Below are 25,170 nucleotides of genomic sequence, written 5' to 3'. Positions count from 1 at the left end.
GCTCCTGCCCTCTTCCTTTCCAGTCCTGATGAAGGGTCTCGGCTGAAACATCGACTGTTTATTTCCCTCCATGGATGCTGTCTGACCTGCTGAGTTCCTCCAGCACTTTTTGTGTATTGCTCCAGATTCCAGCATCTGCAGAATCTTTTGTGTCACAGTTTACAACATGTTTGGGGTTTTGTCTGGAAAGATACAGAGCCCATTATTGTTTGGTGCTTGTGTGAGTACTTGCAGGGAAATTCAGGGAACCATGTCATCCATGGCAATTATGCATGAGTTAATCATAGCCCCAAGTCTGTGAAAAATCTATCAACCCAGAAGAAACAAAACCCATCTTTGCAGAACATAAATTTCAAGAGAAAAATTGGTCCGGAATTACGAGAAAGTCACAAGCCCAGAAGGAGGAAGATGAGCAAAGGAGAGACATTGTTAACTTGAAATTATCCAAATAAAAGCTGGGAAGCATGGGTTTATGAACATTGGGAATTTGTAAAGTAGATATTTATTTGACAGTTGAGATGAAGGTACTAGCCTCAATTAGTTTGGACAAACATTCCTGTGTAATCATGGAAACACACAGATTCAAGGGCTTACTATGGTATGATCTACTCAGCCTTGCTCATCTCAAATGTAAAGCTCTATTTCCCCAGTGTATATGTTATATTTTGTATGGCTTTTAGTGGTTGTATACAAATCCATCAAAATCACTTCACCTTCAGCACCTTCCCAGTGATGAATATACAGTGCCTACATATAAAATTACAATGTCTCCAATGTTGAATTTGTTATTGTAAAATAAAATTATTTCCACTTTTCTCTGAGTTTGGGTGTTGGCCATAATTGTTTAAGTAGCTGTTCTCCTTGCATAACCCTAGACCCGCCTATAGGTTGATGTCTAACTATGGAAGGCATTAGATCAGCACCCTGAATCAGTTCTTGCCAAACCACTGTACAAGCTAACCTTGTCACAGGGGTTCTACTGCAAGTTTACCAATGGAATTGCCCTCTTAGGCAAAGACTGATTCCACCTTCCAGCCTCACCTATCACTGCTACTACTTCCAACTTCCAATTTCAGAGATCCCACTCAAACTACACTGTAAACAAGCATTTTATTTTGAAATCAAAACAATTAAACACGTGAAATTAAAACTGAATATGGTGGTCATCAGTTGGAGAGAGAACCTACAATAAATTTCATTTCCTTGCTCCCTACCACCTTACATTGTTCAACACTGCCTATTCTGTAGGAGAAAAAAAAGCACCAAAAAAAAACAACTGCAGATGCTGAAAACCTGAAAGAAAAATAGAAAATGCTAGAAACATTCAGCAGGTCAGGCAGCGTCTGTGGAAGGAGGAACAATTAATGTTTCAGGTCTGGAACTGTTCATCAGAATGAGAGAAATACAAGTTAGTTTTCAGTGGGATAGAAAGTTTGAGAGGGATGTGCAGAACAAAGGGAATGTCTCTGATAGGGTGAGTCCAAATGAGTTAATAGGGGCAGTTACCAGCACTTTAAGCTTCAACGTCTGTATAATGTGTTGTAAGCAGTGAGGCCGTGGGACATGCCCAACAAGCCAGACACAACAGACAGAATAAGAAAAAATGAGGCAAGGTGATGACAGGCAAAAATGGCTAGTTCTGATTCAGACACAAAGAAAGTGAGCTATGTAAAGTTGGAGAATTTATATTGAGCCTGGAAAGCTGCAATGTGCCCAGACAGAAGATGAAGTGTTGCTCCTCAAGCTTGCCTTATGTAGGTATCAGAAAGAACAATAGTGTATTTAAATATCAGCCTCCTCATGCCCTTTACAATGAAGGGATTACTTTTGATGTTGACTATATTGTTATAGAGACAATTCTAGCCATCAGATATGCACATTCTGGATTTACAAACAGCAAATGTCTGAATAGCTAGAGATGAGTATCAGTTCGGTCCCACGACTCAGTTTAATAAGAGGAATTACATGTATCAACAGACCCAGTGGGGTGCGGAGGAGGGGACAATCATCCTGTTGAATTTTAAACCTAATTTAGTCATGAATAGGTCCAAACTCACACGTTGCCTATATCTGCCCATGACTAATGTTTCTCAGTAACATGTTGTCTCCACATCACTGCTTCACTTGAAAGCAAAACTAAGAGCAATCTGGCTTTGTATCATACATCACCAATGTTGCATTAATTATTGATAACCTGACTTGCCTTGTACATAAAATGAGTCATTATCTAATGAAGGAGTTTACCCCATGGTACTAAAGTGCAACCAACAATGCTGAACTGGGATATTGTCTCCATATGACTCTTTGGTCAAGCTGGTAGATCTTGTGTCTTTAACTGTAAGCCCAAACTGTGTCTGATGGCATGCAAATGCCACTTAGATGCTGAACAAGAATGAGGAGTTGTCAGAACAATCAGCCTGCACTAATACCATAGTTTCATCTCAGTTAAGTGGAGGAAACACTCATGGACAGAGGCAAGGCTAGGGCTGAGGATCTGGGTTGATGACTGGGAGCTGTTACAAATAAGCAGCTTCTCAACAGCAAGAGAATTTTATGGACGAAGTGCTGGTAAATGGGATTAACGTAGATGGGTAATTGATGCTCTGCATGGACAAGGTGGGCCGAATGCCCTGTTTCTATGCTGTGTGACTCTGGGACTCATATGGGACAGAGGGCTGTGGGGGAAGGTGTAGTTGTTGGGCAGGAAAATAGTAAAGAAAGAAACAAGTGGCCTGTAATTAAGTGGAGAGGAAAAGAGTTTTCGATGGAAACTATGATGGTGACAAATGAGGAGAACTGGGAGAAGTAAAATCTGCTGATCCTGTGATGGTGATGCTCAAGTGGTAGCATTGGAGGGTAATGTTGGAAATCTGTAGTTGTATAAAACTTTCGTTAGGCCACACTTGGAGTGTTGTGTGCAATTCTGGTCGCCCCATTATGGGAATGATGTCGAGGCTTTGGAAAGGGTGCAGAAGAAGTTTTCCAGGATGCTGCCTGGATTAGAGGATATGAGCTATAAGTAGAGGCTGGACAAACTTGGGATATTTTCTCTGGAGCATTGAAAGCTGAGGAGAGGCCTGACAGAAGTTTATAAAATTATGAGAGGCATAGATAGGGCAGACGATCAGAATCTTTTTTCCCAGGGTAGAAATGTCAAATACTAATGGGCTTAGCTTCAAGGTGAGAGGGGGAAAGTTTAAAGGAGATATGCGGGGCAAGTTTTTTTTACACAATGAGTTGTAGGTGCCTGGAATGGGCTCCAGAGGTGGTGGTGGAAACAAAAATGATAGAGGCATTTAAGAGGCTTTTAGATAGGCACGTGAATATGCAGGCAATGGAGGGATATGGATCATGTGTAGGCAGAAGGGGATAGTTTAATTTGGCATCATAATAAGCACAGATATGGTGGGCCGAAGGGCCTGTTCCTGTGCTGTAGTGTTCTATGGACAAGACCTCTGTGGTCTGCTGGTGTGCTGCGAGCAAAAAGCAAGTGTAACCATGACTGTGAACCATCGTGCCAGCCAGGTAAGCCCTTTGCCCTACCAATAGCCTGAAAGAAAGTTGGGATTATCAGCGTAGAACTGGTACAGCCAATGTTGAGACTGGAAGGCTGTGGAGTTCTGAGTAAAATAGTGAGGAACTGTCCCTCTGGCTGAATCAGCATAGGAGGCTGAGGGGGAAGAAGAATTGGGTTCTCACAGTGGCACTCTCTCACAGCTCCAGCTATCTGTGTGGAGTTTGCACTTTCCTCCTGTGAGCATGCGGGTTTCTCCAGGTGATCCAGTTTCTTCCCACATCTGAAAAATGTGTGGGTTGGTAGGATCATTGATTGTCCACTGAAAATTATCTTTAGTGTGTAGGTGAGTGGCAGAATCTGGGGGAAATTGCTGGGAATGTGAGGACAATAAAATGGGTTAAGATAGGAATAGTGTAAAAATGGCTACTTGATGGTGGATGCAGACTTGGTGGGTCAGAGGGCCTGCTTCCACGTTGTATCTCTCTCTGACTCTAAGAATTATAGTGAGAGATACTGTAAGAATTAGTGTCACTCCTGAGGGCAGAACAAAGGTGCTGAACCAAACCAGAGGCTAATTTACTCTGGTAGCGCATTGATTAATATGCATGCACCTAATTCCTTGCTGTATTGCTTTAACACAGTCATTAAAGTGAAATAAACAGGCTGACGCCAATTCAGTCAGTTGCAGAAGGAATTGTACACAAACATGATAACCAAACAGAGCACCTGGGGAAATTACACAGCAGAAAAAAATTATATCACCACAGATACTGCAGAGTAGCAGGACCATAAAATGTGTGAGTGCAGTTATTAAACATCAGGCAAATCTCAGGGCCTCGGAAGCACATAATCCAGTCTCAATGTGGTTGAACTATGGACATGTTGATGCATTTTTCAGTCAAAAGTGAACTGGATAAGTATCTGCAAAGAATGTATCTGCAGGGCTATGTGGAGAGGGATGTTCAGAGCAGGGGGCGTGGGACTAGCTGGATTGTTCTTACATGAAGACAGTATAGACACAACTGGCTGAACGGCTGCCTTCTGAGATTAATTAACAATCCCTCCTGATATCTCTATCAAGCCAAATGGCAACTGGTCTAAAAGATTGAGCCTACAGAGCTCAAACTAACTAATTCAGTCATCAATAATGCAAATGGAGAAAGTAACAACTTTCCAATATTAAGTAATTGTCCAGGAAGTGATAATGAAACTATCTCAATTACTGCAGGATGAGGCAGCATCCAATTAGTGAAATTCTACACCATTAACTTCATAATCAATATTTTTAACTGGGTAATTGTAAATGTAGCTGTCCTTGTATTCTCATTTACAATTTCCAAATTCTCCCTGACCTCCACACCCCTCCCATGTGCTGAGTTTCTGTCTTCTCCCCAGTAACTCTGGTAGCTTTTCTTTGAAATTGAGTCTGTACAATGCCAGCAAGTTAATCATGCATGAAGATGTTCCAAGGTCAAGTCTGACCGGATCCAACTGCAACCTCCCACTTGTTTACTCAGCAGCCAATAGTTAGTAGATAATTTTGTTTTAACTCCAAAAATAAACTTTACCCTTAATAAAAATATACACAGAAGAATAAACACAGTGCAAAACTTTTTTACATTCTTTGTGTCATATGGTCAATACATTCAGTAGTGTTAACACTTCTTTTTAAAACCATAACACCATTGCCACTCGTGTAGCCCCCTGGGGTAATACACCCTTTCAATGTTTGAGGGTCTTCCCCACCCGACTCAGCCCCTACGTGTGCCGTAGCGGAAGGAACCTAGGCTGTGGTCCTTTTCCCACAGAGCCTTTGCATTGGCTGCAGCAAGCTTCAGTGCATCCCTCAGCACGGACTCCTGCAGCCTGGAATGTGCCAGTCAGCAGCATTCCCTCATAGACAACTCACTGTGCTGGAAGACCAACAAGTTTTGGGCAGACCAAAGAGCATCTTTCATCGAGTTGATGATCTTCCAGCAGCACTTGATGTCTGTCTCGATGTGTGCCCCTGGGAACAGCTCGTAGACCAGATAGTCCTCTGTTACGCAGCTGCTTATGATGAACCCAGAAGGACCCTTGCATCCTTCTCCACACCATCTTAGCAAATCCACAGTTTGCAAAGAGGTGGGTGACCATTTCTTCCCCACCACAGCCATCCCGTGTGCAGTGTGCTTTGGGAATGATATTTCATCTGTGCAGGAAGGATCTGACCGGAAGGACCCTTCTCACCGCCACCCAAGTGAGGATTGTAGTTGATGTGGAATTGTAGCGTGATCTTTGTCAATCCTAAGTCAATTCAGTCACATTCTACTTTCTCACTTCCACATTCTCATTTCTCAGCTGAGGTGAATGAGAGTGCAGTCAAGGATCGAATCCCTCCTGGGCAGATGCAGTGTTCCAATTACATTATTTGATGATTTTCTCAAATTCCAATAGGCGAGATACAGATTCCCACTCAATATCGTATAAGCTTGGTAGTTTGTTTTGTCAGAAAACAATTTTACATCATGTCCAAAAAATAAATACATACCCTCCCTACTCCCCAAAAATAGAATATATATTTTGAAATACTGTTAGTAAACCACATTTAGTACCTGTTCCAATGTGGATCCTTCATTGCCCAGGAGAAGTTGTAAAGACCTGTTGGAAATAAAATCATAAAATACACTGGGATACAAAGGTCTCTCTATGTATCAAAGGTCGAGAACCTTCATCTGGACTGGGTCCAGATGATGGGTCTCAACCCGAAATGTCGACTGTCCATTTTCCTCCATAGATGCTGCCTGACCCACTGAGTTCCCCCGGTGTGTGTTGCTGGGATACAAACTTGTCTTTGATTCCTTGTGCTATACAAACACTGTAGTATCAGCTGACCATTGTATTCCCAAAATTCAGTTCCATTACATTGTGGTCCCATTGGTAAAGGGATCCATTATTGGCTAATGCCATAGCAACTGTGCAACACTGGAAGACGGGTACCTCACATGAACATGTTTCAAATCAAATTTGTTTGAATGAAAGATACACAAGATAAATTTTGGGTCAGTTAATCCAGTTACTAATTTCTCCTGAGTTGATATCAAGCCCGTCAAGAGAGAGCAGAACCCAAACATTGAGTCAGGGTTATTCCCTTTGGTTGACAACTCCTCATCACAGGATAGGCATGTGATTCAGAGCCTAAAATAGACTTAACTGGAAGGTTGGATTTTCAAACTTCCACTCAGTTCCCTCTGCCTTCATTTGAAAGGTACACAAATAGTTATTGAGAAAATATTATCCTTACTCAGCATAATATTTGTCTTTTCCATTTTGTCACTAATCAATTAATCATACATTGATTCCAACTGCTGTCTCTCTCTCCATACTTTCTGTTGATATTCTTGAGTTGTCTCTCATTTATGCTGTTCCACTTTTCCACTACTGCTGTTTCTTCCCCAGTCCTTAAATCTAATCGGTTAAACAAAGAGAGAAGGCATTGTATTTGTATACTGACTTTCACATTCCTCTAAGCACTTTACATACATAGTTGTTATGTAGAAAACATAGCTGCCAATTTTGGCACAGTGGACTCAATCAGACAGAGATGTGACAGTCAGACAATCTGTTTTATGTAATGTTGGGTGATGAAAAAAGTATTGGGCAGAATACAGAGGATAAATCCTCTGATCTTTTCTTTTGAAACAGTGCCATTGGGAACTTCAATGTCCACTGAGACTGTATCTCAAATCTGTCATCTGTTCCACAAGTTGGCATCTCCAACATTACCAACTTCCTGAGCACAGCAGAGGACCAATTGCTGTGGATCTTTGTGCTGAAGTAATGATAAGGGGCAGGGGCAAGTGAAGGGGATGGGGTGAGGGGGCTAGGGTCCTCCTAATAATCACTGATCATAATATGGACGTGCATGTGTGTAATATGCATCTGTTTAAAATATCCCCTCAAAAGCAGTCAGAATTGTATTTCGGTGCAATGCCTTATTCAAGAGGGATACTGTAATCAGCTTCCACTGCCAACAATTCACAGCTGAATGAAGTCCAAGGCAAAATGTCTAGTTAACAGAACACGCTGTAATCTGCCTCAATTCAGAAAACTCTAGGCAACAAAGTTTGTTGGAGAAGACATCTCTGCTAATTTTATCCCCAAAACTTGCTTCCAAAGAAAATCTTGCAGTTAGCTTACAGCTCAGGATACTATTAAGCATTTTGATTGGCTTGGAATTTCCTTTGTGGATGATGAATCATCTGCTCTTGCCTGTTCCCTGCCCCACTGGATCTGTCTGAACTTACTTAGAGTGAACCCCTGGCCCGAATCTCCTGCACGAAGGGAGTTGTGAACTGACCAGAGCAGAGCAGTGCCTTCTGACTATAGATAGTCCGCTTACAGAAATTATTTAGCAACTTGGTAAGCCATGCCCGCATGCTTTCACAAGTATTAAAACTATTAAAAATGAATCACTTTATTACATAAAAATATTTATTTTGGAAAAAAACTGTTTAAATGCTTAGAGCATTAGAAAACTGAAAAAAATCACATTAAAGTCGTCTTGGCAGTTTCAGTGGCATTTTTCCCACTAACTGCTGGAATATTTTAGGATATTGGGGAGTCCAGTGTCAGAATGACAGTGGCAGGAGCTCTCTTGAAGTTTGAGATTTTGTGGATTTGCTCACTTGGACTCGTGAGCTTCTTGAGAGACGTGAGGAAGTTCCATGTATATTTTCTGAGGGAAACCTGGGCTTTTTATATTTACTGTGGTTTTGCAGGCAATTGTTTCCTTCTCAAATAGGCGGGAGATAAATGTCAGTTAGTTTGGCTGGTGTAAGCTGAGGGATAAATGCTGATCTAGGTTTCAGGAAAACTCTTGTGCTATGCTTCAGATAATACCATAAGATTTTTCATATCCAAATGTTTCAGTCAAAAATTAGCTCCCATATCCATCCCCGAGTGCTGTATTGGGGTGCCAGAGTAGATTATGCCTGACTTGAGTCCATCAACTTATAGCTCGTAGCCAATAGTGAAACACCATGCTAAAGAGGCACTCATATTCCTTCACTTAAATTTGAAGATATTTGAAGTCCATTTATTCAATATTTTCACATGATATAGATCCCCTTTCAATAATTCTCCAGTTTAGAGGAACAGAGTTGACAACATAATATTGCTCTGTTTCTACTGAGAAATTTCAGTCCAGTCTTTTTTTTCTTTTTTTTGTTCTTTTTGAAATTTTTCTGTTTAGTTTGGTTTGATATATCGTTTAAAATTTTTCTTATTGATTTGGGGATTTTTTTTCTCTTTCTTTTCTTTTATATATATATAAAAGAAATCTTTTTCTTTCCTTTCTTTTATATTATATTCATTTACTAAGAGATCGAGGGATCCACAGATTTTTTAAATATTTTATTGTTCTTTATGATTATCTATGCCATGATTGTTCTCCTGATCTCTTTGTATTACATGTGCAAACATTGATGTTATATATTAATCTGTATTAATTTGAAAACTAATAAAAAGTTTGGGAAAAAAAAGAGGCACTCATAAAAACACAGCTTGACAATGATTGTCCTCTTACAGCACCAGATTGTTTACAAGCTGATGTTAGCCGTGCCCTACCAGTACGAGATTATCAATTAATGTTGAATTGGGATCAGCAATTGGGATAGCCAGAACTCATATCATGCATAACACTTGCTGTCAGTGAGCACTGAAGATATTAACCTTTGACCTTGGCTGGAGCTGAAACATGGTCACAAAGTGAAAATCCAGTTTCCAACACACAGTACTTCCTTGTCTGCTAATATCAAATTAATAGGGGCATGGGGGGATCTATACTGGGGGTGGGGGGGGAGTCAAGCCTTATTCTGATTAGAGTTAACTAAGAGGGGCCAACAATCACTTTTATTTTGGCAGAGAAATACAGTTAAACCAAATGTTTACCTTGCTTGCTTTGCAAGGGGTCATAAAATCATTCTACTGCTACGTTACTGCTTTTATCAACATTAGAACACTTGTTTCCACATATTAATGCTAATTTATAACTATGACTTCTTCATGTTCACAGCACTAAAAGTGTACAAAAGCGCAAAAACAAGCAAAGGGCATTAATTTGTTTAATCAATAATCACTGTTCATCATTATTCAAATGAGCCTTCTCTGCCTCCCTTTCATCTTTAAGTCATTTAATGCTTGAATACACAGATCACTTCTTTAGAGGGACCGTGGTCCATGCTCAATCGGCCGTGGCTAGAAGACCCTTACTGTCTTATGCACTCACTTCCCATGCTGCCTAATGAAGACTGAGGGCTATTCACTGAGCCTGTATTCTGTTCTGCAAACCCCAACACATTTACCTCAATTACCTGAACTTAGATAGCAGTCTCTCTCTCTCTCTTCTGTCTTCTCTCTCGCTCTCTTTCTCTCGCTCTGTTTCTGCTCATGCCACACAATAAACCCACCCGTCACTTTGCTTGTCTCTACAGAACTTGCAGTCAGATCTCCATGTACACTGTTAAGCAAAGCAATTGGAATCAAATTATTATTTTCAATTGATGCACAAGCACACTACTTTTCTAAAGAAATTACATTTCACTGTGACAGATAGGACGATATACATCTGGTTTAATACTGCTTCAAGCCTCAGGCTTTTAATATTTGGAACTGGTAACAAGAGTGTGTATTACAAGGAGGATGAGGAAGAGCAAGTGAATGAAATTAAACAAAGGGGAAAGTTATAGATCAAAACCCAACCAAATGGTGCTGCCTGCATCTTCCTACAAGGAGATTTGCAATAAAAGTTGATAAAAGCAAAATAACCCAAATTCATGAGCCCTTTGATAGAGTGATTTACAGAACAATATAATCCATAGAAGCAGAGGGTTTTGCAGCACAGAAGGGGGTCATTAGGCCCATTATATTTGTGCAGGGTATTTGAAAACACTGTTCTATTGACAGCAGTCCTCTGCTTTTTCACCATCAGCCCCTAATGTAATCAATCCAACCACTTTCATTCACTTTTGCCTACTTGGTTTCTGAGGTCTGGGAAAGGCAGCCAAAGCAAGTAAAAAAAAATTAAAGCATATTTTGGCTTAAAAAGGTTTTGCCCAACTTTCTGTGAGTGCACAGGTCGCTCAGCCACCTTTTCCCCTCCCCTCACTGTCTACCATTACACCGTGCTCACACCAGCCACCCAGCCCCCTCCACTCACCGTTCATCCTCCCCACTCTCCCCCACCATCCATCTCCCTTCCCTTGTACCATTCACCCTTCCCCCTCACCAGCCATCCTCCTGACTCTCCCCACCATCTACCTCCCGTCCCTGCACCATTCATCCACCCCCTCCCCCCCACCATCCAACCTTCACCCCCTCCACTCACCACCACCCTTCCGTCTTTCTCTCACCATCCACATTTACCCCTCCTCCCCACCATCCACACTCCCCTCCCCACACTCTCCATTCCACACTCCCCACTCTCCCCATCATCTCCACTCTCCCTCACTGTCCACCTTTACACCTCCCCCCCACCATCCACCTTTCCCTTCCCCCACCAGTCACCCTTGCCCTGACCCCCCCATCCACCCTTGCCCCCTCTCCCTTCACCTTACCCCATGCCCCAAGCTGCTTCTGTTAGACTACAAGCAGGCAGGTTGATATTTAAACCAACCCCCTCTATCCCTGATGTACTGATCTCAGTAAGATCAAGGGTCCTCCTATTGTGCAAGAGATATCATAGTTAAAAAAAGAGACTTATTTTCCCTCACTACAGGTTTTGAAAACTGAGATTGTCATTCCTTCTCCATCAAAGTGCAGAACTTTTATGGTTTATGGCTGAACTCTTACACTGTACATGAGGTAGATTTCAGATTAAAGCCAAGTCCCAAGCTGCTTTTTATTTTTCAAAGTGAGATAGGAGGTGCATATATAATTCGAGTGGAGATGGGCTGGTCTGTTCAATCAGATTTCTGCTTCCCTGGTTCTGTCACGTTCAACTCAGACCACCTGTGCCAATGTTTCATTACACCATTTGAGGAATGTGATAGCATTTGATCACTCCAAATGAAAAGTTCTCAACGTAACTCTATATAGACCAAGTGTTTACCTCTAAGCTTGCTTGACTACTTTCTGGCATTCGTCTGATGTCTGATGCTTTGCTGTTGGATTAATCAGTGAACATTCACTTTGAGATCTGGGTTTGAATCCAGCCTGGACTGGTGGGGGAAAACTATTCCCTGCATTGTCATCTTATTGGGTCTTGTACAAGATCAGCTTGTGCAGTTTCAGCCCAGTTCTTAATGCGTGTGAACAGACTGTGCCAAATTGGCTAATTGGGATGGTGTTAGTATGTCATTAATGTTGGCAAAAGGTGAAAATCAAGAAAGACTACCAACATAAGTTAATGAGGTTCTCAGAGAATTAAGGTTCAGAAATCTTCCCATGTGTTCCCTCTCATTGCTTGGTTATTGTTAATAACTAACCTCATGTTTATTTCATTGTAATTAAACATTATAGCCAGGAGATGAGACTGACACTAAATGGAATACTTGCTATTATAATGTCTTAAGAAACAAATAAGCAACTGAATTGGGGAAATCCAGTTGAATATATCAAATGCTACCATTACCAATATTCCCACTATACTCCAGACTTTCACGTACACAAGATGATCTTAAAGGGAAATGAAGAAATACGACCAATTTATCCCAGGTTGACTCTTGAAATTTAGAAACATCTTATTCCCTTTACCAATCTAGAGATGACTGGATCTTATTAAGAAACACTTAAGTGGTATCCTTAAATGTAGTGGCTGAGTAAGTGGTAAGCTAATACAACCCTGCTTTGGGTCAGGAATACCATGGGAGTGTGAACAGACAGTGCCAGATTGGCTAATTGGGATGGTGTTAGTATGTCATTAATGTTGGCAAAAGGTGAAAATCAAGTTGTGTAGCTCCAGGGAGCAACCCAGCAAGCTCGGAGCCTGTGATCCTGAAACAGCCTCAAAATCTTTAGCTGTCCAAAACAATCAATAATAGAAAGGACCATATTTACAATTCCCAGTTAGTAGTGACTAACAGCTGTAGTTATTCACCCAGCTTTGCCAAAACCAAACAGTGATCTGTAGCCTGATGGAAAAGCCCAAGATCATTCTGAAAGCAAGAATGTCAAGAATGGAAAGGAAGGAGCTGAGTGGCATCAGGTTGTCTCTGAGCCAGAACATAAATTGTTAACAGCACTTTAAGCCTTTACTTGCTTTACATCACAACTAAAGCCCAGATGATCTGACAGACCTCAAAGGTTAAAGCTTTAGTTAGCTTTCTCTAAGGTCAGTATCATCTCGATTCCTTGCAGACTTGCTAAAGTCAGTCCTCGTACATAACTTTCATACTTAGGCAGTCCCTTGGGGTTGAGGATGATTTGCTTCCACTCCATTTCTATGGGTTCTGTGGTGACTGGTAAAGCCAGCGTGCGATCCACAGATTTGGCCGTAGGTAGCTGAGTGGGTGGTTTGTGCGGTGGTGTGCTCCTTCCAAGGTTTAGGTTGAGCGTCTAAGTATTCCAGATGCAAAGACTCAATGTTCTCGGTGCCTTCCTGAATTCTCCTCCACTGCGAGTGCTCGTGGATTGGGTGTTCCCAAAAATTGATAGAGCTGTTGCACATTTTCAAAGAGGCTTTGAGAACACCTCAAATTTTTCCTCTTTCTTGTGGATAATTTCGTCATGACAGATCATTGAAAATCTGAGGTTGCCAATATGAACAGCCCACTGGAGCCTATTGAGCTTAATTAAGGCCTCAATGCAAGGGACGTTGGCTTGGGAGAGGACATTGATATTGGAACTGGAACTTGGAATTGGTTTATTATTGTCACAAGATGCAGTGAAAAGCTTTTGTTTCCATTCCACCCAGACAGATTACTCCATATAGAAGTAAGCAGGGTAGTAAGACAGAATGCAGAGTTACAGAGAAAGTGCAGTGCAGGTAGACAAATAAAGTGCAAGAGTACACCATGAGGTAGATTGGGAGATCAAAAGTTCATCTTTTAGTGTATGAGAGGTCTATTGGTTCACTTATCCCGCCAATGGACTTGAAGGATTTTGCAAAGACAACATTGGTGATGTTGCTGTATCGCTTTGAAGTGCTTGTTGTCCGTAGTCCATATCTTGGAAACATACAGGAAGGCAGGGATCACTGCTGTCTGGTCAACAAAGACCTCTGCCAGGTTTGAAGGCCTGATCTTCAATACTTTTTTCCTCAGTCCTCCAAAGACTATGCTGGGGCACTGAAGGCAATGCTAATTTTGTCATCAGTGTCTCCCTTCACTGAGAGGTGATCTCTGAGATATGGGAAGTGGCCCATGTATACAAGGGCCTTGTTAGAGTGTGGTGTTGTATGGCAAGGAAAAGTAGTAGAGGACCTTTGTTTTGTTGATGTGGCAGCCCATCCCTTGTAAGTTTTAGTGAATGAATAGACAATGACTTGGAATATCCAGGAGATGCTGGCAATACCAAGTAGGTCAGGTAGCATCTGCAGGCAGAGAAACAGTTAACAATTCACGTTGGTCAGAACTGGAAAAATTTAGAAAACTGGCGCTTTTAAATTGCAGGGAAGGGGGAAGGGGGAAGGGAGGAGAGAACAAAAGAAACATTTGCGATTGGGTGAAGATCAAGATACAGATTGGTGCTTTCTAAAAGAAGGATGTGAAAGCTAATCTAAACAGAGGTGTTCTTCCAACTTAATGTGCTACATTGCGCACTGACAGTGTGGCCTGCCTTTGAAAGGGCGTTTAAGGTCAAGGACAGTGGATGGATTTTAACTGGTTTTAGTATTTGAGAATGATGAAGGAAGGGTATGGCTGTCTGCTGATTTAGGAGTGATTGTATAGTGAGGTTAAAGCAATGATTTGATTCTATGGGTGATTTGGTCACTGAAGTCTAATTCAATCAGTACTCAACTGAAAGGATGGAAATTGTTTCTATCAAGGAAACCACTCTGCTGCCACAGGGCATAAACAGCACCTGATTAATCTCCTTCATCCAGCCGCTTCACAAGTCTGGGGTTGAGAAAAATTAATTAATGCAGGCAGCAATTCACATCGATGGAAAGAGGCGTCCAAGGATATAATTCCTGCAATGGAGGACAGGTGTGAAGATTGTTTGTAATGAAACAAAAAAAGACAGACTTGCATTTCTATAGCAGCCTTCTTGACCTCAGAATGTCCTGAGATAATTTACAGTCAATAATGAACTTCACAAATTGCTCCAAGGTGTTGTAAGGTTATGAGTTGCCATTAAATCATGAGGTGAAATAAGGTCATTAAAAATAAAATTACGCTAGGAATGCAGCATATTTGCACATAGCAAGGACCCATAAATGACAAATGGTAATATCTGTTTCAGTGATGCAGTCCTGACAGATAAATAATGCTGAGGATGTCAACGACTACTTCCTTCCTCTTCAAAATAGTGCTGAGTAATATTTTACATCAACCTGATAGAGTAAACAGAGTTACAGCTGGCACCTCCTCTTACCAAGAGTGCTTGTACTTGGAAATAAATTGCTTTAAATGTGATTTACAAAGTAGTGCTGATGATGAACATAAGCTGTGAAATGGTTGCCTGATGTTTTATGATGGCTGATGACAGGGTGAAAATGACACATGCGCAAAGTTTATTTGCATGGAACAACTATTTACATCTGGCTGAAACACATTTGCACCCACAGTGTGGGCCTCGCTTGAATAATATGGCTGGTGCGGTTTTGCAAGCGAATTGTGGAGGCTCACAAGACAGCGATGTGCATTAAACAACAGTAGAGCTTGTCAGATGGGATGTGTCAAAAGCTCATCCATTTGCTGTGATTAAATTAACAATGTCTCTGCACTATGGTGTGAAGTAAATGGTTCAACTACTGGAATGACTTTATCTTATAAATTTGGTGTCTTCCCTGTCTGCCTATGTTTACAATGGGCTGGTAATTGAATTACCTCTGCCTGACTAGAGATTTTAAATAAACAACAGAACATCAGAATTCTTTATAATGAGAGATTATAGTGATTTAAATTTAACAGCTGACACCATGATACATTTCCTTTTCTCTACGCCTCCACACTACAAATGGAACCCCGTGTATTTGCACAGCTGTCTGCGGGGAAGGATGGAGCAGAGATGGGGGTGGGGGGAATCTGGTGATGAACTAGTGAAGAGCAATCTGCTGTGACTGAGCACATCACCCTTCTTTTGACTGCAATACTTTCCTGGCTAGGAGGTCTTATTTTTAAGGTAAAATCCTGCAGACCATAAATAATTGTAATTGCAGCTTCTTTTGATTAACACTTAGTTTTTGACTCCCCTCAACCGTCCACCCCACCTCCTCAGCTGGCCCACACAAACAGGCTTCAGCTCTTTTCTTCTCTCCCTTCTGGTATCTGTTTCAGTGGTGTGATGGAATTCTTAAAATGTTCTAATACTGAATAACATTCCAAGTGCTGAAATTATGTTGATGATGTGATACTTATGACAAGCTTTCAGATGGAAAGGTAGTTTCAATGCAATTCCATGTTCACAGTGGTGTTACATTGGAGGTGGGAAAATACTAACGTCTATATTTCCCTGCATCTACTGTCTCAGTTGTTGAAAGCAACGAACAGCATACTATAAAGTAATGCCATGTATAAGCAAACAAGTCATTCAGACCCAGTGTTTCATTGGTTTTCTGACGGCTTGTAACTCAATTGTTTCTGACTGTGGAGACTATTACTGTCTTGTGAATATTACAGCTCTGTGAACAGTCAAAAACCACTGAGGGTCAGGTACACATCTCCCTCTCTCTGCTTCTCATTGACCTCTCACAGACCTTAGTTCTCTCAGGGAATGCTTGGGTACTACAGCTTTGGCCAATTTCTGAGATTGTGGACCACAAATAGTCTCCACTCTACTGTTGCCTATACAGCCAGCCCTATTAACGTAGGTGCAGTTAGTCACCCTTCCAGCAAATATAACTACAATATCCCTTTTTGTGAAATTTTCATCACTAATTAAAATAAAGGGTCCAGTCTTATGACTTTTTTGCTTACATAGTTTGGTTTGATAATTGTATTAAAATATGATAACTGTATCAAAATCTGACTGCCACATAGTTATCCTTATATTCATGTGAGGTGCAAAGTGCATTATCTTCTGTTAGCTGTCTAGCATGCAAAACCTACAAAGGAGATTTAATTTAGCCTAGATTACACTGACATAGAAGCACATGGAGAAGCTTTATTTACTTTTTCCAAGGTACAGCCTAAAGGGAGACTCATATCTTCCTGGTATTGTACGTGACAATTAAAGTCTTAATAACATGTGTGCCTGTCAGAAATACTGTGTTTACATTCTCTTAATCATTATTGCTGGCCTGCAGTGCTTGACTTTATTGAAGAAGTGTCTGAAAAACAGTCACAAGTCTGATAATTTAGATGAAACCATATATCTTAGTATTAGGGCAACACGTCTTCCTTCAATTGTCTTTTTAAATGTTTTTTCCCCTCAGTGTATTCACATCATGCTGCAGTCAAGCTATGCCACATTTTCCTCCTTCTGCCACACTCCTCTGGCTCCTATTGGCTTCTGAGCATCTCATTACCTTCTCCTTCCTTCCAGGCATCTAACAAGTTATAATTGACTGTTTGGTGCGTTAATTGGCTACTGTAAATTGCTCCTCATGTAGGTGGGTGGGTGGAAGGAAAATCAGGGTACGTTAATGGGTATGTGCAAGAGAAAGGGTTATGGGATAATAAGTGGGGGAATAGGATTGTTCTAAGAATCGGTATAGACTCAGTGGGCCAAATGGCCCCCTTCTCTGCTGAAGGAAAATTTGAAATATACAATAATGTTGACCAATCAAGAAAAATGCACTGAACCCCAAGCCATTGCATGCAATTGCAAAGATAATCAATATGTTATTGATTTGGATGAGAATATATTTGGCATGGTTTGTAAATCTGCAGATAGCACCAAAACTGGTGATTTAGTAGCTGGTGAAGAAGGTTATCTAAGATTATAAGAGGATCTAGGTCAACTTGGGGAAGTGGGCTAAAGAATGGCAGATGCAATATAACTCAGATGAGGTGTTGATTGTGGCAAGTTAAACCAGGGCAGGACTAACACAGCAAATGGAGGAGGCCTGGAAAATGTTGTAAAACAGAGAGAACTCGGGGTACATAACTCCGTGAAAGTGGAGACAGAGGTTGATAGGGTGGTGAAGAAGGCATATTGGCATGCTTTCCTTCTTCAATCAGGGCAATGAGTACAGGAGTTGGAACGTTTTGCCACAACTGTACAAATCGTTGTTGAGACCACACTTGGAGTATTGTTTGCAGTTCTGGTCACCCAGCTATAGGAAGGACGTCATTAAGCCGGAAAGGGTGCAGAAAAGATTCACAAGGATGTTACCAAGACTGGAGGGCTTGAGTTACAAGGAGAGGATGGATAGGCTGGGACTTTTTTTCCCTGGAGTATAGGAGGATGAGGGGTGACCTTATAGAAGTTTTTAAAATCATGAGGGACATAGATAAGGTAAATGCTCACAGAATTTATCCCAGGGTAGGGGATTCTAAAACTAAAAGGCATAGGGTTAAAGTGAGAGGGGAAAGAATTAAAAAGGACCTGAGGGGAAAGGCTTTCACACAGAGGGTGGTGGGTAGAAAGAACAAGCTGCCATAGGAAGCTATAGAGGCAGGTACAATTGCAATGGTTAAAGACATTTAGACAGGTACATGGATAGGAAAGGTTAAGAGGGATATTGGCCAAATATGGGCAAATGGGATTAGTTCAGGTAGACAACTTGGGCTGCATTAACGAGTTGGGCTGAAGTGCCAATTTCCATGCTGTATAGCTCCATGACTCTTTAATCCTTGGTTCAATTGTAAATTCATAGAGGAGAAGCAAAATAAACAAACATGAGGATAGTTATGAGAAAATGTGAGAAATTCCTCTCTCACCCACGTGGGCAATTGAGAACTGGTCCAGGATATCCCTCTCGACTGGTTCATCCCATTCAGTACCTATCTTTTGTACAAAATGGTCTTTGCCCCAGAGAGAAACAGCTCTACAGCTAATGGATTCAAAATACAAAACATTTTTCTCACCGAAGCACTCAACCTTTGTGCAACAAATTCTGCTCTGAGTACATCGTGTGCCACCTGGCTTTGGAAGTAAAACATTATCATTGACGTAAGTTTCCAATTAACAGAGTCAGTGTGGAACTGGTGTGAGACACATCCAGAACATCTCTCTAACATTCTCTCTTAATCAGTAGCAAAGGAAGTGCTAAAGCCCATAGTGAAGGTGTTGCATTGGCTCTGATATACATACTTATTAGGCTGAGCGGTATCGCTCAATCCAGTTACAGTTTGAATATACTTGATTCATGGTAGTCGCTTCAGCCAGATCAATGTTTACTTGAGTGATTTGCATAACAAAGGGATGTGATAGTAGCATTGCCTAGTGATCGAGACTTGATATTTGCATCATTCACATGAATGCTTCTTCACTTTATGTCTTATGCCTTTGCACTGTACTCTTGCTGCAAAACAACAAATTTCATGTCATATAAATCAGTGATAATAAATCTGATTCGCATTCTGATTGCCTAAAATTGCAAGCTAGGCAAAGATTTGGAGGGATGAAGTCTGACAGGCTGTTGTATTCTACAGTATGAGAGACACCATGTTTAGGGCCTGACTCAATGCAATTAGTGTAACTTTCCTGAAAATACAGAGTTTGCAATGCTACCCCACATTATAGGTTATCATTCACTATTAACCGAGATGCCTACAGCACTTGTGAGCTTTCCAGGTGTTTATAACGGCCAGACTGCAGAGATTCCCAGCTGGTTCAGTATAAAGCTAATTGGCTACCTAACAGATAATGGTATTGCTCATTGAGGATATTTTTTTTTACCAATTCTAATATATGAAACACTGTCATTTACTGAAGTGAGGGGCATCTATAACTCCAATTGATATGCCACATTTTGTACAATTGCGTTATAATCTCAAATAAATTTTGGAATTATCCCAACCTAATCTCCTTTTTCTCCTGCACTTTCATAGTAGATATGACACAGTGATGGTTTTGATTTGGCAGGGTGCAAAACCAGGGAAAAAAACAGCTATTCTTTCATCATTGGCATCTCAGTCAACACTTGATTGAGACTGCTCGTTGTAAAAGTCAAAGGTGGATGAGATTGGATAGTGTGAGTTCTGCTCATGCTGGGCACAAGTTTCACAAGATCACAAGACAAGGGAGCAGAAGTAGGCCATTCGGCCCATCGGGTCTGCTCCAAAGAAAAGGGGAAAAAGAAAAAAGAACGGGGGGGGGGGGAGTCTGCTCCATGAGCAGAAAAAAAACCTATTCTAACCCCAATTTCCGGCCTTATCCCCATATCCCTTGATACCTTGACTAATTAGATATCTATCTCCTCCTTAAACACCTCCAATGATCTGGCCTCCACTGTTGTACGTGGCAAGGAATTCCATAATTTGACTACCCTCTGGCTAAAGAAATTTCTCCTCATCTCTGTTTTAAACCTGTACCCTCTAATTCTAAGATTGTGCCCTCTGGTCCTGGACTCACCCACCAAGGGAAACAGCTTGGCCACATTTACTCTGTCCAGTCCTTTCAACACTTTAAATGTTTCTATGAGGTCCCCTCTCATTCTTCTGTACTCCAGTGAGTACAGTCCAAGAGCTGACAAATGCTCATCATATGTAAGCCCTTTCATTCCGGGAATCATCCTCGTAAATCTCCTCTGAACCCTCTCCAACATCAGCACATCCTTCCTAAGATATGGGGCCCAAAACTGTACACAGTATTCCAAATGAGGTCTCACTAGTGCCCTGTAGAGCCTCATCAACACTTCCTTACTTTTATACACTATACCTCTCGAAATGAATGCCAACATAGCATTCGCTTTCCTCACCACTGATCCGACTCAGAATGTCTGAAAACCTTCTCAAATTGGCAAGGTAATTCAGGATGATTGATGTGGAAGACGGAGCAATATTAGCCAAGTGCATTTGGGAGTACTCTTAATGTGACTGAGTCTGGAAAATGTTATGGATGCAGCATGGAACAAGCTGAAGGCTACATCTGGCTGTGATTGATCTGATGTAGAAATGATTGGCCCTGGTGTTAGATATAGAAAGTTAAAAGCAACATTTCTCAGCACTGACTTCCATTGTGATTTGGAACAGGAGAAGGTGATTGAGCCTGCTCAAGCATTTATTAACCCATTCCAGTTCTTTTATTTCTGCATCCAATCCCTCACTCTTTCTCCACATTCCTAAATATTCTTGCTCTTGAAGGCTTGGTCCCATTTCAGAATCATAAATGTTCTTCCAATTATTGTATTTTGATGAAAAATATTTCACATTGCCTCAAACTGCCATGAAAATACATTTTTCCTTTCGACCAAATGTTACGCAGATTACCTAGAATTTCAGGGTCAGTCTTGCACATGTACATTGCCATTGGAATCTGTTCATAATGGATTGGCAATTGTAAGACATAGCATTCTGATATAGAAAGGAATGGGACGATACTTTCATCTGGTCTTAAAACTGGCCATTGTGTCTGTTTGTCCAGGTCCCATTATTGAAGGGAGAAGTCACTCCTTGTGTAGACAATAGATTCCCTTAGTTTATTTTCAGACCCTTCAGTTAGATCACCACCAATCACATCTCCAGCCTCAGCAGCCTATGTCTGGCAACTCATGGAAATGTCTTTGAAACCTTTTCAAAGTCCATTATCGATCCATCTCGAAGCACAGCTCAGTGGCTCCATCAAAAAAAAACTCCATTAAGTTAGTTAGACGTAATCAACCTTTCACCAAACCCTGATGATTCTTCCTAATCAGCTTATACTTTGCTAAGTGCTCACTTACTCTGATCTCGATGATGAATTCTAGCAATTTTCCCCACTACTGATGCTAGACTAATTGGCCTGCAGTCATTTTGCTTTATTCCTATCTTCTTCTCTTTAAACTGAACTTTGCTTTGATGAGCAAAGCTGTGTTTAAATTTGGAACCAGCAGTGAACCTGGGATGTGAATTCTCTGGCTCGTTGAGTTGATGGAAGTATTAGCCTGGGTGAGACTGTCTGCTTTTTGCCTTTGGAATTGTATATAGGGCTCAGTCAAAGAGTCCCTGATGACCTGATTCTTTTCAATAAAGCCTTCTACCTGGGCTCAATGAGATATCAATTTGATGGGCACTGCATCTTGTAATTAGAACATTTAAGGTTCCATTCACCCCATTTTAAGTTTTGGGAAGATCAAGTTATGTATGTGGGACATATTAACATAATTCAGTTTGCTGCAGCATCTTATTAAGAGAATATGTTTATGCACATGTTCATGAAAGGGAAACTAATTTTAGTCTTTGCATGGACCAGGGAGGTCCGGAGTGGATGGATTTGCAAACTCAGTTTTTAAATCATATTTTCAAATGTCTTGCTGCACTTGGAATCAGGGACCAACTGGCTGGTGAAGTTGAGTCGCTGTCTGGTCTTACCCCTCTGGTTGAGGGCATGCAGCTTCCCCCTCTACAGACTGGAACTGTCCTGCTGGATAAGTACGTAGGGCAGTAGTAACCACTTCTCAGAACAATGTGACCAGCTTTACTATGCATGAAAGAGGCAGGATTAAAATGTGGATGTTGACAGTAAGAACAAAATCTATTGCTCCTCCCTAGTTACCCTGAGAGAACTTAGAATTAACTATGTATTGCTATGATCATATCGCACAATCACATGAAACTAGGGAGTGTGTGACTGGATCCTTTATCTGTAGGACGTGATTGAAACTGTTGGTTTTGCAAAAATCAAAATTGTCTGCAATATCATTTTGTTTTGTACCAAACCACAGATTTTAATCTATTTAATTTTTGAACCTATAATGCTGCAATTTGTGTTCACAACATTTGCATTGTTGGTTCAACACCAAAACCACAGGGATATGATATTTTTTGCCCTTTATTATTGCCTAATGTAATGGGCACTGGAAAATAACTTAGATGAGGCTCTTTGAAGCCAGTCCTAGCACATTGTGGCTTAGCTCTTCTGCAGTTCATTGAAACTTTGTACCATCAACCCCAAATTCAGTTCTCTTCAGCAGCTGATAAAGTGTAGTGATAATGATAGTGGCTGATAAAACTGAATGTCCATGTGAAAATCCTTTCTTTTTCAATCTTTTTATTAGTTTTCAAATTAATACAGATTAATATATAACATCAATGTTTGTACATGTAATACAAAGAGATCAAGAGAACAATCATAGCATAGATAATCATAAAGAAATATAAAATATAAAAAAACTGTAGATCCAATGATCTCTTAGTAAATGAATATAATATAAAAGAAAGGAAAGAAAAGGATTTATTATATGTATAAAAGAAAAGAAAGAAAAAAATCCAAATCAATAAGAAAAATTATAAACTATATATCAAACCAAACTAAACTAAACAAAAAAATTTCAAAAACAACAAAAAAAAAGTAAAGAAAAAGTCTGGACTGAAATTTCTCAGTAGAACCAGAGCAATATTATGTCGTCAACTCCGTTCCTCTAAATTGGAAAGTTATTGAAAGGGGATCTAAATCATGTGAAAGTATTGAATAAATGGACTCCAAATATCTTCAAATTTAAGCAAAGGATCAACAGTACCACTCCTAATTTTTTCCAAGTTTAAACATGATATAGTTTGAGAAAACCATTGAAAAGTAGTAGGGGGTATTGGATCCTTCCATTTAAGTAAAATGGATCCTTTGGCCATTAATGTAACAAAGACAATCATATGGTTATATTTGAAATAATGTTAAAAATGTCTTTCCAATATTTTTCCAAAAGAGGACAGGACCAAAACATATATGTCAAAGAAGCCACATTCGATTTACATCTGTCACATATAGGATTTATCTGGTGATAAAAATGAGCTAGCTTATCTTTGGACATACGGGTCCTGTGAACTACCTTAAAATGTATCAAAGAGTGTCTGGCACACAATGAAGATGTATTAACTAAATGAAGAATTTTCTTCTATGTCTCTGTAGGTAAAGATGTCTGGAGTTCGCTTTCCTATTCATTCTTAATTTTGTCCAGTGATTCTGAACGTATTTTCATAATTAAATCATAAATTATTAATATCAAGCCCTCCTGATAAGGATTAAGACCTAAAATTTTTTCCCTAATTTCAGTTTTGTAAGGTGTCGGAAAAGACGGTATAGTAGCTTTCAAAAAATTTCTAATCTGCAAATATCGAAAGAAGTGTGATCTAGGCAAATTGTATTTGTTAGACAATTGTTCAAAAGATGAAAAACAGTTATCAATGAATAAATCCTTTTCCATATGGAAAAAGCTGAGTCAACTCTGGATGGATGAAAGAAAAAATTAGATTGAATGCGACTTGTCAAGTTAAATTTATTGAATCCAAAAAATTTACGAAATTGAAACCATATTCGTATTGTATGTTTAACAATTGGGTTAATCATATGTTTACTTAATTTGGTAAGTGCAAAAGGGAGTGAAGCTCCTAAAATAGAAACTAATAAAAATTCAAGTACTGATTGGTGCTCAAGGTGTACCCATTTGGGGCATTGAATTACATTTGAATCTTGTATCCAAAAAATTAACTATCTGATATTAATTGCCCAATAAGATAATCTAAAGTTAGGCAGGGCCATACCACCATCCTTTTTTAGTTTTTGTAAATATTTCTTATTTAACCTTGGGATTTTATTCTGCCAAATATATGAAAGAATTTTAGAATCAATAGTGTCATGTCCATGTGAAAATCCAACAGTTGGAACATTGTCCTAAGGGTCCTTGACAAAATTTCCAATTCTGGAGAAATATCTGACAAAAGGAAAACTAAAAAAAAACTGCTGGAGGAACTCAGCGGGTCAGGCAGCATCTGTGGAGGCAATGGGATGGTTGACATTTTGGGTCTGATGCAGGATCTCGACCAGAAACCTTGACTACCCTTCTGCCTCCACAAACTGCCTGACCCGCTGAGTTCTTCCAGCAGTTTGTGTGTTGCTCCAGATTGCAGCATCTGCAGTCTCTTGATTCTCCCTTTAACAAAGGGAAAGACCTGATGGTTCATTTCCATCTGTATTCTTGCAGGTTTTAGTTGCTGTGATAACAGTTTCCCCAAATGAATATCTCATACACTTTGGAATCCATTTAAGATGTCTTACCACCTTGTGGGGGGGAGTGGCCGTGGCTTATATTAGATCTTCCTGACTGTCCTTCTTGGTGAATCAGACAAAGGAGATTTGGTTTTGTCAGTAGTTGATTAAGATCCCCAGTAACAAGTGACATAAGAAACCCTTGAATTACAATTTAGTGTTGCAATACAATAGCATCCACATTAACTTTAATGGACAATAAATAATTTAGGAGCTCAAGTTGCAAATATGCATTCTTAGTGTTTGAAGCCAAACTTCTTTATATTTTAGATCATTGAAAAAATCTGCTTACATGCTGATAAAGTGAGAAAGGTTATATAAGTCTCTGTTATAAATAAATAAGAATGTTGGGAGCAGGGGTTTCAACTTTGCCAGAAAAGTAGAAGATAATTTATAGACAAATTTTCTTAATCATTGATTATTCAGTGAAGGGGTAATGGTTT

At 40.2% G+C, this 25,170-nt stretch overlaps 1 protein-coding gene across 2 annotated transcripts in view; it reads left to right on the top strand.

Moving 5' to 3' along the window:
- Window positions 1-25,170, top strand: part of LOC127569055 (dedicator of cytokinesis protein 2-like) — a 528,829-nt gene that overhangs the window by 367,148 nt on the left and 136,511 nt on the right. The window lies entirely within an intron of this gene.

This window comes from Pristis pectinata, chromosome 4 (assembly GCF_009764475.1).
Source record: "Pristis pectinata isolate sPriPec2 chromosome 4, sPriPec2.1.pri, whole genome shotgun sequence".
NCBI lineage: Eukaryota > Metazoa > Chordata > Chondrichthyes > Rhinopristiformes > Pristidae > Pristis > Pristis pectinata.
Note: the sequence above shows the minus strand (reverse complement) of the source record. Positions and strands in the feature narration are given on the sequence as shown.